Source organism: Lithobates pipiens, unplaced genomic scaffold (genome assembly GCF_037356315.1).
Source record: "Lithobates pipiens isolate NorthernLeopardFrog02 unplaced genomic scaffold, aLitPip1_a1.2 Scaffold_19, whole genome shotgun sequence".
Taxonomy (NCBI): Eukaryota; Metazoa; Chordata; class Amphibia; order Anura; family Ranidae; genus Lithobates; species Lithobates pipiens.
The window spans coordinates 88408289-88425870 of record NW_027507764.1 but is presented as its reverse complement, the minus strand read 5'-3'; positions in this window follow the sequence as shown (position 1 = coordinate 88425870).

Genomic DNA, 17582 nt, shown 5'->3' with positions numbered 1-17582 from the left:
CACATGCCTGCCCTACAGTGTGAGTTTACATTCACAGGCTCAGCAGATAAATGTCCCTGCAAAGTATGTGAAAATGTCGGTAGTTATGCAAAATATAAACACAAGCAGATCACACCTTAAAGAATCTGACATCTCGCTTTTTGCTTGTATAAGCACTGTTATCTTCATACGATGCGAGTACAGCAGCCACAATTCCTGGAATATATGTATTGCATTATATACTGGTTGTAAATTACTAAGACCAGCCTATGAGAAAGCGGCCATATTTATGCGCAACTGTAATACTATAGAATCCATAAAGTAGCAGACAGAGTCACCAAACTGATTCTCCGACCAATTTTTGGGACCCCAATGCAACTGCTGGTTAGGTCTCTTGTTTTCTACAGATGCCGAAAAGGCCTTTGACCGAGTTTCTTGGGATTTTCTAACAGCCACATGCAAAGATATTGGGCTAAAATCACATAAGATCACATAAAATCACATATGGTTATATGGATATCTACCCTTTACCACAATCCTAAGGCTAAATTGAAAATTAACGGAACTTATTTAGATTCAGTGAAAATCCAAAACAGGACACGTCAGAAAATGCCCTCTTTTGCCATTATTGTTCATATTGACATTGAAATCTTTCATCCATACTAGTGTTGCCAACCTACCAGATTGAAATTTACTAGCACACCATGCAAAATTTACTGGCACAGCCACGTTTTTACTGGCATTTCCAAAAGTTAACAAAAATTACAGTTTTAAGTACGAATTTCAGTATTTAGGCAACAAACAAGTAATATGTGCAACTAGCAATGTGATTTAAGGTAGATATTAAGTCAAAAAACATATTTCTTATTTTCAGTATAGTAAAGGCGGATTATTGTAACCCATCAGTATTTAGTCACCTATGTCAACCTGGAGAGATTTCACATCACCCCACAGAGATAGGCTGCTTCCACATTACCTTGCACAACTAGAGAGACTGACAGACTGCCGTGACCCCACAGAGAGACTCAGCCAGCCCAGCAAACAGAATAAAGAGACTGCTGCTTACTGCTGCCCATTCCCAGTGCTTCAAGTCTGTTTACCTGATTCAACTTCACACACAGTTATGTGACAAGATCACAAAGTATTGCTAGCACTTACTGGCAGTGGCGTCACCCCCCCCCCCCAAAAGATTTTTCCCATATAGATGCTGAGCAGGCTAATTTCGGGCCGACAGAACATGGTCAGGGTGTGCACCCCAAGCCGGCTTCTGTAAATGGTGCTATTGGTGCTGGCACGCTGATCTATTCGCCAAGATGTGCTCTAGGGGTTACTACACATTATGGCTCAACATTTGATTGCTAGAGGTCACTAAACATTACTACTTGATGATTGGTTGCTAGAGGTTACTACACATTACCACTCACATTACCACTCACCATTAGGTTACTATACATTACTGTCCACCATTCGGTTGCTAGAGGTTACTATACCTTACTGGCCACCATTTGGTTACTGTACATTACTGCCCACCATTCAGTTACTATACATTACTGCTCACCATTCGGTTGCTAGAGGTTACTATACATTACTGCCCCCCATTGGGTTACTATACATTAGTGCTCACTATTTGGTTGCTAGGGGTTACTATACATTACTGCCCACCATTCCGTTTCTAGAAGTTACTGCACAATGATTGACTGCAACTCAGTGAACCCCCCTGCAAGCTGCTCAGTCCTGCCACTGCTTTAATAATCCCCACCACCACTGCAGACAGAAGGAGGGTGAGGAAGAATGCACACAACCCTGTCTGTGTGTCTTTGATCTCTGTGCTTGTGCTGCTGACTGGAGAAGGAGAAGAGGTGGGACAGAGAGCGGGTGTTCTATCGAAAAGTTCCCGCGCATGTACAGGACGGAGCTGCACTTCAGCTGACTTGGAGATCAGCTGGAGTTACGAGACCATGGTGCATGCGCACATCAGATGACGCATTTTTCAACGAGAAAGAGAATGTCACGGACACTATTAAAAACGATTCACAAAGCGGAGGGATACCATTGTTCTCATATTATGCCTCGCTGTTGCGGGGCGGGGTTTCAGCCTGCTCAAGGTCACCTTTTGTCAGTGTTGCATGGCAGCTTTAGTGTCTTGATCAGCGCTTATTGCCTGTGTCTAAGAGCGGGTTGCAACAGAGACAAATCCCGCCCTTCAACACAGCCACAAGCCGCCTTGCAACAGTGAGGCATAATGTAACAACTACGGTGTCCCCCTCCCCTCTGTGAATAGCTTTAAATTGTGTCCGTGAAATTCCCTCTCCCATCGAAAAATGTCTCCTGTGATGTGCGCATGCACCATGGTCACGTCACTCAAGCTGATCAGAAATCAGCTGGAGTGCGGCTCCGTCTTGCTCGTGAGCGGGCACTTTTCGATGGAAGGCACATATCAATAGAACCCTGGCTCTCCCTCACTCCCTTTCACAGACTCACAGACGCTTCGGTCCTGACAGAGGTAGAAGCAGGCTCTCTAGAACATGCAGCCCATAGCTGTGCCTCTCCTCTGTCACAGTGTGGCCAGGAGAACAAGCGGGGATGCTGGTAATGGTAAAGCACAGGGAACAGAGCAGACTCCTGCCCGCCTCAATACAGTACAGCCAAACTTTCGGCTGCTCGCATCTTCTTGTCAAATGTGGTGGGCCACAGGAGGAGGGCGGGTTACAGTAATGCTGATTGGCTGAGAGGCCGTGGTGGGAGGAGCAATTATCAGAGGTACAGATTGGATCGTCTCGGGCAGCTAGCTCTCTGGCTTCTCCGGGAATTTTGCATGCGCAGTTCCAAGCTGAGCTGGTCACAGCCATTTTTACTGGCACTTTTTCTACCGACATTTACGGGCAGGGGCAAAAGTGACCTGTTTTTACAGGTGGTTGGCAACACTGATCCGTATTATAAATGCTAACCTGTCAATTAATGGGTTTCCAATAGGAGACAATATAAATATGCAGCGTATGCAGACAATTTGTAATTTTTCCTCACACAACCTCATATCTCTATTCCAAATTTGATGCAAGCATTTGCACAATATGGTTATGTTTCCAACCTTAAGGTTAATTACAAAAAATCAGAGGCATTCAATATTTCTCTCTTCTTTCATGCATTGGACTTAGTTCGTAAAAATTGTTCCTTCACTTGGGAGTCTGGATTTCACCCACCTTAAATGCTCTATAAAAAAAAATATATATTCCTATGAAACAGATTTTAAAGGAGGATTTAGAGAAATGGTCCCTCAAGTATTTCTCCTGGTTTGGTAGGGCAGCCATAGTCAAAATGACAGTATTACCAAAAATATTATATCTTTTTCAAACCCTACCAATTTTCTTACCGTCAAAATTGTTTTACTCTTTGCAGTCATTACTTTTTCTGTGGGCAGATAAAAGACCACTTATTAATCTCCAAATACTTTGTCCAAAACAAATTGGAGGAAATGGGTTTCCCAATTTTAAGAATTATTATTTTGGATCTCCATTTCACAAGAATTATTAATTGGCATTCTAACGCAGCTAATAAAGATTGGGTAGATTTAGAGATTGACTTAAGTACTCTAACAGTGAAATTCTCTCCTTGGATATCATATGATTTATGCCCTAATATTCTAAAACAGCACCCACTAATTGGTGCAACCCTAAATGTTTTTCATCAAGTGATTAAATGCTCTGATTTATCTACTTCACCAGGTCCTTTAACACCACTAGGTTCTAACCCGGACTTTAAACCAGGTATGGCCTCTTCATCTAAATTACACATGAATTAACACACACCCTTGTTAATTACAAATTGTATTCAAAAGGGCAAAATAAAAGTGCATACAACTATGACAACAGAATTAGGAAATCAAGTTATACCAAAATAAATGTACTGTCAGATACACGATTACATCTCCACTTCAACATGAAAACATTCCTTTTTAAGACCTTTAACACCTTTCGAATCTGCTTGCCTTCAAGGAAATACTCAGAAAAAAATCTCGACAGTGTTTGCCTGGCTACAAACCTCTTAGCCCCTGTACACACGGTCGGAGATTTCGACAACCAAATCCGTCGGATTTTGTCCATCGGATTTTGTCCGTTGGATCTTGTCCGTTGGATCTTGTCCGAAACTGTTGCATACACACGGTCAGACTAAATTGTCGAAAAATTCGATCATTCAGAACGTGATGACGTAATTTCGTTACGATGGGACTACGTTCAGGCTAGTAGCCAATAGCTTTGATATTGGAATTTGATCTGAGCATGCGTGGCACTTGGTCCGATCAAAATTCTCTACACATGATCGGAGTATGTCCGATCGAACCAGTTGGTCGGGAAATATTTCCAACATGTTGGAAAATTGGGTCCGACGGATATTCCGACGGAATCAGTCCGATGCATACCACACACAGTCGGATTATCCGACAACACAGTCCGATAGGACACATTCCGACGGATTCTCCGACCGTGTGTACAAGGGCTTATACTTCAAGCCCGGTCAGATTTAAAGCACTCTGGGAATCAACTCTTAATACAACATTTCATGATGAACAATGGCAACATGCATGTATCTTTGTACACAAATGATCCATTAGGTCCCTTTTTCAGGAACTTTCATATAAACTCCTATCACATTGGTATATAGCCCCTGATAAGTTGAAACAATCATTCCCACAGTCCTCTGTGATTTGTGTTGACGTTGTAATCAAGAGATGGGTTCCCTAGTGCACATTTGGTGGAAATGCCCTCTAAAAACCCAATTTTGGCAGAAAATGGTTGCATTGATATAAAGTATTACTGATACGAATATTAAACGGAGACCAGCGTATTGCTTACTTCCGATTTCTGACTGCTCTATGAAAAAATTCAAAAAATCATTAACAAGATACCTATTGATAGCAGCGAAAATCCTAATACCACGATATTGGAAATCTACCTGCATTCTATCAATTAAAGAATGGATTAAAGGGGAAGTAAACCCTGATGAATTTTACTTCCTCTTTTGTTACCTGCAAAGTAAAAGCATAATGGGCTAGTATGCATTGCATACTAGCCCATTATGTGGCACTTACCTGCAAACGAAGCCTGCGCTAGGCTTGTGCAATTTGTTTCGGAACAAATCGAAATTCGGCCGAATTTTGCATCTTTCGGACATTCGGATGCATCCGAATGTCCGAATAAAAAAAATAACGAACAACAACGAATACGAAAGAAATATAATGAATGAATTCGAATGAATTTGACAGGATTCGGTAATTCTTTAAAGATCTAATGAAACAAAAGGTCAGCTCAAAATAAATCTTATAGTCCAATCAGCTAATTCATTTTGTGCCGGAGGATGGATTACTGGCAAAGTGCATTCCTGAGAACTGAGTTAGAAGGGTGTTGTATTGTATCTGAGCCGAGGAGAAGAGATATTGTCATTGTATGTGTTAAAAGATTCAATAAACAAACGACTTTCCAAACTACGAATCATTATCACGAATGTCTATACATACATAAATAGCGAATTTCAACGAATGAATTCGATACTCTACGAATAATAACGAATTATCCGAAAATGTATTAAAGTAACATAACGAATATAACAGAACAAAATGATGTATTTTACGAATGACAACGAACCGAAACTAAACAAAATTTTTCATTGTGCACAAGTCTAGCCTGCACTGTTCCCACTGGAGGCCGCATCCATCTTCACCCTCTTCCTTTCCGGGGCTGTGGACTCCGGCTCTGTGAGTCATGTGATATCACTCCCGCATATTCGTGGGGTAGCCACCAGTCACAGCACTCCCTAGAGAAGAAACGGAGAGCCGTTTCTTCCAAGTGCATGTGCCAATGACATAATTGGCGCAGTAAATATCTCCCAAACGGCGCACGTTTAGTCGATATTTTAGGCTTAACTATAGGTACAAATTGAAAATGGAGTTTTACCACCACTTTAATACAGTTGAGGAGCTTTACAATATAGAGGAATTAGGAGCAACAGCTAATGGATCAATAGAGAAATTTAATAAGATACGGTCAGTTATTTTCAGAAATTCACCAGACTTCGCTGAGGTTACAACTTAGGGATACAATAAGATATATCCTGACCCTTATTTAAATCATCATTTATGAGTTTACACTAAATAGCTTATTGTTATCTTTATTATTTTATGTCAGATCTACTTCTATATCTTAAATGGTTATATTTTATGATTAGAATTTCTTAAGGCCAATTGGTTACATATTCATATTAATATACTTTGATTACTTAATGTTAATTTGGCATTAAATTAATATAATGATGTTGTTTAAGTCCAATCCGATGTATATATGTTGTAAAAGATTAGCCATTTGTATGTGAAATACAAAACCTTATGTATGTTTAATATGTTTTAAAAAATGAACCACTTGCCAACTGGGCCACAGCCAAATGATGGCTACAGCGCGGTGTGATAATTCTGGGAGGGCGTAAAATCACTTCCTCCCAGGATCACCAGGAATGTCCATGACCGTCTCGGTCCTCCGGACCCAGCGTGTCACCGAACGGGATAAAGGGCCAATGACAGTGGCCCTTTACTACGTGATTGTTCTGTCCATTGATGGAGTGATCACTTGTCAGCAAATCGGAGCATATCTGGTTCAGCTCCTCCCCTCTCCTTGCACCAATCAGTACAGCGTGTGAGGAGAGGAGGGAGCGGGTGCAGCAGCGCCTGTGGGCTGGATATGAAGTGCCCACAGTGCTGATCTATGCCCATCCATGTCTTATCCATGCCCATACATGTCTCCTCCATGCTCATCTATGCCCATATATGTCTCATCCATGCTCATCCATGCCCATAGAGGTCTCATCCATATCCCATTCATGCCCATGCATGTCTCATCCATGCTCATCCATGCTCATATATGCCCATACATGTCTTATCAATGCTCACCCATGGCTCATCCATGACTCATCCATTGCTCATCCATGTCTCATTCATGCTCATCCATGGCTCATCCATGGCTCATCCATGGCTCATCCATGCTCATCCATGGCTCATCCATGCTCATCCATGGCTCATCCATGCCAATGATTGGCACCATAGCTTGTAGACGCTATAACTTTCACCAAATAATATACACTAATTTGGGTTATTTTTACAAAGATATGTAGCAGTATAAATTTTGGCCAAAATATATGAAGAAAAATTACTAATTTGCAAAATTGTAATAAAGAAACAAAGCAAAATGCGTTTTACTTACAAATTTTTTGGTATTTTTTTATTTATAGAGCAAAAAATAAAAACCCCTGTGGTGATTAAATACCACCAGAAGAAATCTCTATTTGTGTAAAAAAAAAGGACAAAGATTTAATACAGGTACAGTGTTGCATGTCTGAGTAATTTTTTTAACTAATATCTCTATGTTTACCTGCTCTGTGCAATAAAATTGTACCGAGCAGCTATGATCCTCCACTTTTTGGGTCCCCTGCCGGCGCTCCTGGCCCCTCTCCTCTGTCCAGCATCTCCATGGGAAGCCGATCAGTTCTCAGTCTAAGCCCCTGTACACACAGTCGGACATTCTGCCAACCAAATCCGTTGGATTTTGTCTGACGGATTTTGTCCGATGGATTGTGTCCGAAACTGTTGCATACACACGGTTGGACCAAGTTGTCGGAAAATCCGATCGTTCAGAACGTGATGACGTTATTTCGTTACGACGGGACTACGTTCAGGCTAGTAGCCAATAGCTTTGGTGTAGGAATTTGATCTGAGCAAGCGTGGCACTTTGTCCGATCGGAATTCTCTACACATGATCGGAGTATGTCCGATTGGACCAGTTTGTCGGAAAATATTTCCAACAAGTTGGAAAATTGGGTCCGACGGATATTCCGACGGAATCAGTCCGATGCATACCACACACAGTCGGATTGTCCGACAACATGGTCCGATAGGACACATTCCGACGGATTCTCCGATCGTGTGTACAAGGGCTTAGAAGCGGCGGGGGACAGATGCAGTATCCAAACCTCCCAACTTTTTGAGATGAAAACGAGGAACTTATTAGCAAAAGAATGTAGGCATAGGACACCCCCCTGCCACGCCCCCTTAAAGGAGAATTATACAAGAAAAATCATTAGTTAAACTGACAAGGGCTTTTTTTAACCACTGCTATTTCTTTATATTTGCTTTTAAATTTATAAATGCAGCAATTTAGAAATTGGATGAAAGGTTTAGCACTGGGAAATGCATTTTGAAAGATAAAAATGTGCATTATGGAATTATATAGTTCATACCAAAATGAAGGACAAATGAGGAGGAAGGAGGGACAAATCAGGGACAGTCCCTCGAAATCAGGGACAGTTGGGAGCGATTACCATATGACCATCGGACCGATGCTGCATCCAGTATGATTTCTAAAAAATAAATTTAAAAAATGCCAAACTTCTCTTTTAATGTTTTTTTGGGAGACATCCCAGTTGGCCTTTTCTTTTTGAGCCCTGGCTGTCCTTCTCTATGAATCTCTATGGTTGCTTGTCCTCTGAACATCTATATGTCTGAGGGGGGCTGCATGCAAATAGTCCTGACTTACTTTGTTGTTTACCACCACTTGGCTGTTCAGCATTCCCCCACAGCCATGGCATCATCACCCAAACCAGAAAAAATGGAAACTTCCATCTGTTTTCTATTGGTACCCTTGGTATTGTTACCTCCTTGCTTGTTCTCATACTGGATGTCTCATCGCTAAACGATTATACATGGACTTTTAATATATTGCGCTGTACTGTACTTTGTTTTATTATCTGCCGAGTCAACCTGAATTATTTTTGAGTGTCAGCTTGCAATTTTATTTTTTTAGATTTTATTATTTTGTTATTCTGTGCTGAATATTTTATGTTTATATTCTACCCTTATACAGTGCCTTGAAAAAGTATTCATACCCCTTGACATTTTTCACATTTTGTCATGTTACAACCAAAAATGTAAAAGTATTTTATTGGGATTTTATGTGATAGACCAACACAAAGTGGCACATAATTGTGAAGTGGGAGGAAAATGATAAATGGTTTTCCACATTTTTTACAAATAAATATCTGAAAAGTGTGGTGTGCATTTGTATTCAGCCCTCTTTTCCCTGATACCCCTAACTAAAATCTAGTGGAACCAATTGCCTTGAGAAATCACCCAATTAGTAAATAGAGTCCACTTGTGTGTAATTTAAAGTGGTTGTAAATGCCAAAAAAAAACTACAAGACAAAGGCATAATGAGCTAGTATGCATCGCATACTAGCTCATTATGGAATACTTTCCTTAGATCGAAGCTGACCAACGACATGTCTCTGGGAGTTATTTCCAGGACGTCGGCACATGCAGATAAGGTGACTATCTCCTAAACTATGCATGTTTAGAAGATATTCACTGTACCTAAAGGTAACCTTATTATAGGCTTACCTGTAGGTAAAAGTGGTGTGACAGGGTTTACAACCACCTAATCTCAGTATAAATACAGCCATTCTGTAAAGCCCTCTGAGGTTTGTTAGAGAACCTTAGTGAACAAACAGCATAATGAAGGCCAAGGAACACATCAGACAGGTCAGGGATGAAGTTGTGGAAAAGTTTAAAGCAGGGTTAGGTTATAAAAAAATATCCCAAGCTTTGAACATCTAACACAGTACTGTTCAATTCATCATTCGAAAATGGAATGAGTATAACACAACTACAAACCTACCTAAATTGACAGGCCAGGTAAGGAGAGAATTAATCAGACAAGTAGCCCATGGTAACTGGAGGAGTTGCAGAGATCCACAGCTCTGGTGGGAGAATCTGTCCACAGAACAACTATTAGTTATGTACTCCACAAATCTGGCATTTATGGAAGAGTGGTAAGAAAGCCATTGTTGAAAGAAAGCCATAAGAAGTTTGCAGTTTGTGAGAAGCCATGTGGAGGACATAGCAAGCATGTGGAAGAAGGTGCTCTGATCAGATGAAACCAAAATTGAACTTTTTGGCCTAAACGAAAAATGCTGTGTGGCAGAAAACTAACACTGCACATCACCCTAAACACATTATCCCCACCGTGAAACATGGTGGTGGCAGCATCATGTTGTGGGGATTCTTTTCTTCAGCAGGGACAAGGAAGCTGCTCAGAGTTGATGGGAAGATGGATGGAGCCAAATACAGGGCAATCTTTGAAGAAAACCTTTTAGCCCTTGTACACACGGTCGGAGATTCCGACAACCAAATCCGTCGGATTTTGCCCGACGGATTTTGTCCGAAACTGTTGTATACACACGGTCGGATCTGAGCATGCGTGGCACTTTGTCCGATCGGAATTTTCTACACATGATCGGAGTATGTCCGATCGGAGCATTTTGTCTGAAAATATTTCCGGCAAGTTGGAAAAGTTGGTCCGACGGATATTCCGACGGAAACAGTCCGATGCAGACCACACACAGTCGGAATATCTGACAAAATGCTCCGATCGGACACATTCCGATGGAATCTCCGACCGTGTGTACAAGGGCTTAGAGTCTGCAAAAGACTGGAGATTGGAGTGGAGGTTCACCTTCCAGCAGGTCAACAACCCTAAATATACAGCTAGAGCTACAATGGAAGGGTTTAGATCAAATCATATTCATGTGATAGAATGGCCCAGTCAAAGTCCAGACCAAAATCCATTTGAGAATTTGTAGCAAGACTTGAGAATTGCTGTTCACAGACACTCTCCGTCGAATTTCACAGAGCTTGAGCTATTTTGCAAAGAAGAATGGGCAAAAATGTTACTCTGTAGATGTACAAAGCTGATAGAGACATCCCCAAAAAGACTTGCAGCTATAATTGCAGAGAAAGGCGGTTTTACAAAGTATTGACTCAGGAGGGCTGAATACAAATGCACACCACACTTTTCAGATATTTATTTGTAAAAAAAATTAAAAACCATTTATCATTTCCACTTCACAATTATGTGCCACTTTGTGTTGGTCTATCACATAAAATCCCAATAAAATACATTTTAATTTTTTGTTGTAACATGATAAAATGTGGAACATTTCAAGGGGTATGAATACTTTTCCAATGCACTGTAGATTTGATGACTGCTACATTCTGCCTAGGATTTTGCAGATGGGTAAAAAGAAATAGCTTGAAAATACTAACCAGAATTATGACATCACAAAGGCACAAACTAGCCACAGTCATGAAATGATTAAACAAGACTGAGAACTTGCTTTGTAAATTAAATATCCTCACTCATCTTTGTAAAGCCCCAACATTATACAGAAATGCTGATCTTCAGGTTCTTAGGAACTTGTGAACTTTAACATAAATTTTTGATCATTAGCAGCAGTGCTTTAATGTAAAGCAATTTGTTTCTTTTGGTTCCCCAATCTTTAAATAAGCCAGACAGAGCCAGAGCCCCAAGTGATAGTTGTCACAGCCAGCTGTCACATGTGAAATTGACCAGACAGCGGCTGCTGTAAGATAGAGGTAAAATTCCTCCTCTGCAAAGGGCTGTTAATGTCAGAGAACACTTCCTGTGGCTCTAATGAGTACAGATATGTTACCATACCACTTCTCGCCATCAAAGCTGACTCTTGTTGCTGGAATTAGTTGAGACATGAGCGGAATGAGTGACAGATCAACAGAACACAGAGACAAATACTTTGTTACAATCATGTGTGTATAAAGTGAGCACTTTGTAAAGTGATCCATATTTTTTGAATAGCCCAAATTTTAAAAGTCCTTTCTAATGCCGCATACACACGGCCAGAATTTCCGATGGAAACAGTCCAATGAGAGCTCTTCATCAGATTTTCTGACCGTGTGTATGCCCATCGGTCTTTTTCTGTTGGTATTTCCGATGGTCTTTACATTGAGAGCCTGTTCTTAATTTTTCAGATGGTAAACCTTTCTATCAGATTTTTCGATCGTGTGTATGCAATTCCGACACTCAAAATTCCAACACATGCTCAGAAACAATTTGGCGCATGCTCGGAAGCATTAAACTTCCCTTTTATAGTGCTGTTGAACGTGTTGTATGTTGCAGTGTTATTGACCGTCGGAATTTGGTGTGACCGTGTTTAGGCAAGACAGTTTGAGCGAAATTCCATTGGAATTCCGACAGGAAAACCATCAGAGCTTTTTCCGACGATTGTGTGTATGCAGCATTAGAGTAGATTGCAACTTAGGCATTTCATTACCTAGAAACCCCCTCTGTGTTCTTCTCTGAAACTAGTTTCTTTCTGAACTGACTTTTGGACTGAAGCTGGGCATAGATGCATAGAATTTCAGCAAAAAATTCCTATAAAATTTTTAGGGAAATTTGTACGAAAAAAAAATGTGTTTGTCGTTTAAAAGATTTTGTTTACTTTTGACATTTCATTTTAGAATGAATGGATTTTAACAAATGAAAACTTCATAAACCATTAAAAATTTGTTTATTTGAGAAAATGTTTCAATCCTGTTCCTTCAAATTTTCTTGTCAGTTCGGTGGAAAACAAATGTCAATTTGACCCCACTAATGATTAAAATAATCACAAACTTTCTTAGAACGGTCTTTCCTAAAAATTTTCATAAAAAATTCTACCCATCTATGGCCAGCTTAAAGTGGTTGTAAACCCTTATGATGCGTACACACGATTGGATTTCTCGTCGGAAAAAGATATGATGGCTTTTTCAACTGCGTAGGAATTTTGCACGTCAGAATTGCCACAGACGATCGCATTTTCAGATCTTTTCCCGACCGAAAAATTGAGAGCATGCTCTCAATCTTTTGCTGGCTGGAATTCCACCAGCAAAAGACCGATGAAGCATACACACGGTCGCATTTTCCGACAAAATACTCTCATCTGTCTTTTGCGGGCCGAAATTCCGATCGCGTGTACTCGCATTACAGACCCCTACAGGTAAGCCTATAATAAAGCTTACCTGTAGCTACCCAGGATATCTCCTAAACCTTTATGGTTTAGGAGATATCCTGCATACTAGCTCATTATGCCTTTGTCTTGCTGGAGTTAGTTTTTTGGGGTTTTTTCAACCACTTTAAGCCTTTTCATAGACGGCAGGCTGAATGTATCCAAGTTGATCGATTGACTTGAGTACAACGAGGCTGCTGGATTTTACATGCGATTATTGCTAGCGGTTTTAATAGATGCTAGCAACAATCACTGTGTTCTACCGGCGAGGGCGCCCCCTCCCCCAGGAGAATATAATGTCCCAGCGGGAGGGATTCCCCTGTCAACATGGTCTGTGGTGATGGGGGAATCAAGTGAAATTGGCTCCGCCTATAGCCAGCCTTAAGATCCATTTATTGCCATTCCCCACAGTTATGTAAGCCAAAGATGATGCTATTTTAATTTCTGAAACCAAATTGTTTGATTCCCAAATCAACACAGTCAGTGTTGATGGAGGAATTTCTCCCATAGCGCTATTGTGTTCTGCGTTCTGTGTAGCTACCGACAGTGATTGCATGTGTAGCACTGCCCCGTAGGGATTGCTACGTGTAGTCTTCCCCTTTCCCCTTTTTTATCTTGCAGCCAGTCACTAGGGGTTTTCACACAACCGCCTGTACTCTCATCCGCTCATTTCCACTAATCATTTCAGGGGTTTAAATTTTTGTTTGTATTTATTGTTGGAACTTGGATAGGAGAAGGGAATAGTGGGATACTCCAACTGGAACTAATTACAGATGAGGACAACTCTCACTCGGCCTCACCAGGTTAATTGTGGTAACGGACTTCTGTTATACCATGCGACATTTGTATAGAAAGAAAAAAACCTTGTACACTTGATCGGACTTTCCAACGGGAAATGTTTGATGACAGGTGGTTGGCGGAAAATATGATCGTGTGTATGCTCTATCAGACAATTGTTGTTGGATTTTCTGTGGACAAATGTTGTCTAGAATGTTTTAAAATGTTCCACAAACAAATGGCTGTTGTCGGATTTTCCAAGCATGTGTACACAAGTCCATCGGACAAAAGTCCAAAGTACAAACACGCATGCTCGTAAGCAAGGATGCGCCAGAAGCGATCGGTCTTGAAAACTTCGTAATGGAGAATTAACATTCCTGACGTGGCAAATTCAGAAATTTTGAAATGCAGCGCACATTCTCTTCTTCTTTAATGGGATAATAATGAAGCTGCTTTGCTGGTGATACTGATGGAGTTATTGCAAACGATTTTTCAAAGGCTTTTTTTTTCTAGTGATATCAAGAATAATATTATTATGCTTTTTTTTTGCTTTTTTTGGGCAAGTTACCACAACACCATTATCCCGTAGTTTTATGATACAACTATGTTGGTGTGCCTTGTAAATTTTACATTGTATTTTTTTTAATGTAACTGCCTACTCCCAAACTGTCATTTGAAGTAAAACACATAGCCAAGTATTAGGCCTCATGCACACGGATGTTTTTACAGCCGCTTTTTTGAGCTTTTTTTGCAGCTTAAAAACGGCTGTCCATGTTAGTCTATGGCTTCATGCCCACTAGGCGTTTTTGAGCTGCACATGGCATAGGCGTTTTTAAGCTGTAAAAAAAAAACAGGACCAGTGCGTTCTGTGGCGCGGAGCTAGAGCTGTAAAAACGCGAATTGCGGAAAAACGCGCAAAAACGCGCATAAACGCATAACATATTTTCTTTGTTTTCTGTGGCATTGTGGGAAATTTGGGAGTGCTATAGCTATAGCCAAGAGATGTGTTTCTTTAAAAAACGCTACTTAACGCTAACGCTAAAAAACGCACAAAAACACCAATGCAAAACGCGGTAAAAATCATGTTTTTAACGCCGATTTTTCCAGGTGTCAGAGCTAGCTTTGCAGCCAGTTTTTTAAAACGTCCGTGTGCATGAGCACTTATTCTCCACAATTTTTTTATTGCGCATTAAAAAAAGAAAACAAATACAATTAGACATGCTATTTGCCAATAGAACTTAACCAAAACTGCATTCTATGCATCCAAAAATATACCAAATCAAATCATTATTCAACCAAAAAATAATGTCGATGCAATAACTCCAAGGCCAATAATAAATAACACGCTATCTCCTCCGATTCCGCAACATGTCTGGTTGACGAACGGCTGTTCAGAAATGAACTGAAAAGCACAAAATGAAAAGTGCAAAATGAAAAAGTGCGAAATGAAAAGTGCGAAATGAAAAGCGCGAAATGAAAAGTGCAAATCAACACTCACCAAAATTCTCCTAACACGAAATTAGCAGAAGGAGCCCAAAGGGTGGAGCTAAAGAGCTTAAAAAGCTCCTGTCCCTTCTGTATTGTACTGTAATTGTGCTGTCCCCCTCTACATTGTAAAGCGATGCGTAAACTGTTGGCGCTATATCAATTTAAAAAAACACAATGTAGTACACCACTACGTTCATAATTGTTGGCCAACAATTGTGTGACCGTGTGTATGCAAGACAAGTTTGGGCCAACGCCCTTCAGACAAAATTCCACAGTTTTGTTAGCGAACAATCCGATCATGTGTACAAGGCTTTAGTCCTTTGCTTGCCCTGGCAGCAGACATGACTCTACTAGCTGAAGGGGTGGCCCTCACAAGACAGGCCCTATGGCACAGGTCTGTACTCAATGTAGGCCAAAACAGATCCTTCCCGTCGAGTCTCAGTTCCAGTCAGCTCTGCAGGACATTTGGGTTGCAGCTATTCTCAGATTCAGGCCCTCAGGGCTGCCACCTAAGCCCACATGGCAGCTATTGGACCAGTGTGAAACATTCAGACAACATGAGCAGCATCTGAGCACCATAGGCAGACCCTATCAATGGATACCTGCTCCCTGGTAGGCAGAGAGCATCTAAATTTACCTGGCAATCTTCCTGATAAGCAGAAAGACACAAAAACTATACTCTCTCCTAGCACCTACCTAGACTAGAGGGTGCTACATAAGAAAAAAATCCAATAAGCTGGTTTTAAAGAGTACAATCAGCCAGCCCATGGGTTAATTAAATCTTGGTCAGTCCCTGCTGAACCAGCCAAGATTTAAACCATATATGCCCAACTTTAGGATAGATTTAGGCAATCGTCTAAATTTCCCTTGCCTTTGAAGCCTGATCTCCATTTAGACAGCAATCCAGAAACTATCGCTTAGGCTCTGATGACGAGAGTACTCCCTCATAATGCGTAAGCCATTTTGCGATACCATCTGGATCCCCCTAGTCCAGCTTGCAGGTGTCTGGAAGACACAGCTCCGAATCTTTGGGGCAATGTTAAGCCTTTTTTAAAACACTTGTTTGTGAGTAAAAATTAATTTTATCGCTGGTAATGCACTAGGCCAGTACGTCCTTTTCTGTATTTTACGTAAATTGTTTGGCTTGGCTGCCAGCCAAGCCTGTGTGTTGAATCTGGGTCAGGGTGAGTGACCCAGGGAGGCTAAATGACTCATTAAACAACACCTCTGGTACCTCCCCTTACTTGATGAAACTTTTGAGAAACTTCCAGAAGAATGGGAGGGAGGTTAGGAGGAGCTGCCTGGAGTATTGATGAGAGCCCCAACCAATCCCTGGCCAAATAGGCTGGCAGGAGGTGGGCACCTTTAAATACACTGGGTTAGCCCAGCATCGGCAGTGGAGTTCCGGTGGAAGCTGGAGATGGAGTGCTGAGGAGGCTGTTGGTGGGCCTTTTTAGGGCAACCCCCTAGTCTGGGGGTTGACCTTGGGCCTGGGATTCAGGTGCAGGAGAGATCCTCTCAGAACACACGGAAGAGTCCTGTCTAGTGGCATGGGAGCAGGTGTGAGGACAGCAGAAGCCAGAAAGCACATCCAGGAGATCTCCAGGGAGAATACAGTCAGGCGGGCTGGTGAGTAAGACAGTAGGGGAGGACTGCGAGACAGCCTGAGCAGACTGAGGAGTGGCAGTCTGGGATAGCTGCAGAGTCAATCTGGGTGGACTGTGGAAGATTAGCCAGGAGGGCTAGTGAAAGTGGCAGCTGCAGCCAGGTGGGCTGGCAGTGCCTGAAGAGGTGGTGCTGGGATCAGTAGCCACAGGAAGGTAGCTGGACTCTGGGACTTTTCTACACACCAAAGGGGCCCACGGTCCCTGCCTGTAAAGGGCTATTGCTGGATATGGCTGAGTGCCTTGTCAGATCTAGTGATGGAGGAACGTCCGATGGGACATTTCGCGAACACAGACCGCGAACCGATAGTTCGCGAACCGTAACGTTTGCGGCGGGCCCCATTGACTTCAAAGGGAGGCGAACTTTGCAAACCTACAGGTCAAATTTGCAGCCACAAAATAATTACTAGCTGTGCAAACATAGTCCCACCACATGGCCAATGACATAACACATGTATGAGGTGAATCTGGGACCGACAACTACAAGCAGTCTTTTTTTATATGTGAAATTGTTGTGACAATTCAGGACTGTGGAGCGCATGAAGGCAATGGAGGAGAGGGAAGGTCAGGGTAAGCAAAGAAGAGGGTGCAGGAGATGATCACCAGCAGCGTGACATACAGCAATGACACCTGCACCGTGATAGAGTCATCTGACACCAGCACCGTGATAGAGAGCACTGACATCAGCAGCGTGACATACAGCAATGACACCTGCACCGTGATAGAGTGATCTGACACCAGCACCGTGATAGAGAGCACTGACATCAGCAGCGTGACATA